This window comes from Malurus melanocephalus, unplaced genomic scaffold (assembly GCF_030028575.1).
Source record: "Malurus melanocephalus ecotype Western Australia unplaced genomic scaffold, MMel_1.1 scaffold_198, whole genome shotgun sequence".
Lineage (NCBI taxonomy): Eukaryota > Metazoa > Chordata > Aves > Passeriformes > Maluridae > Malurus > Malurus melanocephalus.
In genome coordinates, this window is record NW_026623430.1 from 543,442 (window position 1) to 545,958 (window position 2,517).

A 2,517-nucleotide genomic window follows, 5' to 3' on the forward strand; every position below is an offset into this window, starting at 1 on the left:
CCATCCATCCATCCATCCATCCATCCATCCATCCATCCAATTCCTTATCCACTGAACATGCCATCAATCAAATTGGTGTATGGAGAGGAGGATATCATGTGGGACCATACTGAATGCCTTACAAAAGTCTAGACAGACAACATCTGTCAGTCATCCCCTGTTGGCTGTTGTCATCATTCCATAATGGAAGGTCACCAAGTTGGTCAGGCAGAATGTCCCCTTAGTAAAGGACTGTGCTGGCTGCCTCAGATCACCTCCTTAGCATATCTTTTGGTAGGATCTGCTCSGTGAACTCGCCAGGCTGGTGAGGCTCACCAGTCTGTATTTCACTGTATCTTCCCTTCCCCCCTTTTTTAACACGGCAGCAATGTTTCCTTTTTCCAGTCCCTGGGAGCTTCACTTGAGTGCCATGACTTATCCATCAATTTTGTTTGAGTGGCTTGATTACAACATCAGCCAGTTCCAACAGGACCCGGTTATATACAACTTACACTGTGTTTTTTTCAATCTGCAGTTTGCTGATTGAAGCAACATCCTCTTATTCTATATTTCATGTTTTATGTAGGGTAGCTTATGCTTATGTAGAGGATGCACGCACACCTGCTTGCTAAAAAGTTTGCCCTGAAGAAGAAAATGTTGATAAAATAATTCCGATCTCTGAACTGCTGTAATCAAGATTATTCTTTTTATTTTCATTTTTTCCTGTCACCATGTCTCTCTTGCATATTCCCTGTAAACCTTGAGAACTCATCTTCGAAAATAGCTACTCTTTTTCATCTCCTCTGGCTATGTATTAGAACAGCATCAGCAGTACTTTTGCATTTGGCCTTTATCCTTATCTGCTCAAAATTCTGTAAATCTTTATGTAGCTTTTCTATTTTTGCAKTGGATGGTCAGATAAGAGGGATCTAGCTGAAAAGCACTTTTTAAAATTCCCTAAATTTATAACTCATGCCTGCATTTAGTGGTGCACTGCCACAGGCTGTGTGCATCTCCCCTGTCTTTCAAATATTTCGGTCCTATGCCTGGATAATTGGTCACTTGACTTCTGCTGAACTCAGTACAGTAAGAGAGGTTCTCTAATGGAGAGGGATGCTGGACTGGGCCAATGGACTCTGGTCAGCAGGCAGATTTTGGGAGCAGCCAGGGAGTGTAAAAACAAACTGTGTCACAAGCTCTGAGGATTGTGTGCTTGGGGCTTTGGAGCTGAGGCTTTTTGAGCCATGGCTTTCGGGTCTCRTGTTTTTTCCTTGGCTCCAGCCAGSTGAGTTCTGCCTTGTGCCCTGGCCCAAGCCTGGTTTTTGCCCTTTTTGCCCTGGCCCCAGCCTGCCTTTTGGCTCTCCTGCCCTCGCTGGCCCTCACCTTTACATACTCATTTTCCTTCTGACTGAATGCTTGGCTGGACATTGGCTGACCTCTGAATCTCATGTGCAGTCTCTGTCCTACTCTATCCCTTCACCTGTCCCTGTGGCACCACCTRTCCYGCCTCCCTGTGTCCCTGGCYGATGTCYTGCCTGCTCTGTCCCTGCATTCCTGCCTGAGCCATCTGTGTCCAGCCCTGCCTGCCTCCAATCCATCCCACTGCCACAATCCCCACCGTGACCYTGTCCAGGGTTCTGGACCCCCTGCCCGATCCCCACTCACCACATCTCTGAATTTCTCACTCTTTTCTTGAATGGGARCTGAATGGGTCACTAAGCCTTATTACCAACAGGTGGGACAGAGCAACAATGTAGCCTCAGTTGGAGGGGTTAATAGAATCTGAAAACCTAGCATCTCTCTTATATGCTGTCAAAATCAGCTAAATATGATAATCTTTCATTATGGTAGCTAGACTTTAGTGGTAATGAAATTTAGAGAAATCATGTGGTGGATTGCCCCTGGATGCCAGGCACCAACCAAAGTCTCTCTCTCTCACTGCCCTCTGYAGCKGTACARGAGAGAAAATRCAACCAAAGATTCATGGRTTGAGATAAGAACAGAGAGAGATCACTCATCAAATACCATCATGGGCAAAACAGGCTCAAATTAGAGATATTAATTGAATTTATTACTAATAAAATTAGAGCAGGGTAACAAGAAATAGGACCTTAAGAAGCACCTTCCCCTCACCCCTCCCTCCTTCCCAGCTCTACCTCCTTCCCCCCAGCAGMCATGGAGACAGGGAATGGGGGTTATGGTCAGTTCATCTCATGTTTTTCCCACTGCTCATCTAGAACAGTCCTTCCCCTGCACCAGTGTGGGGTCCCTCCCACAGCAGACAGTTCTCCATCAACTTCTCCATGTGAGTCCATCCATCCCACAGGGAACAGTCCTCCCCAGGCTGCTCCAGCATGGGTCACTCTTCCATGGGGTGCAGTCCTTCAAGGACAGGCTGCTTCAGTGTGGGTCCTGTCATGGAGTCACAAGTCCTTCCAGGATCCCTGCCCAGCRTGGGCTCCTCTCTGCACAGATCTGCAGGTCCCTGCCAGGAGCCTGCTCCAGCACGGGCCTGCCATGGGTTCACAGCCTCCTCTC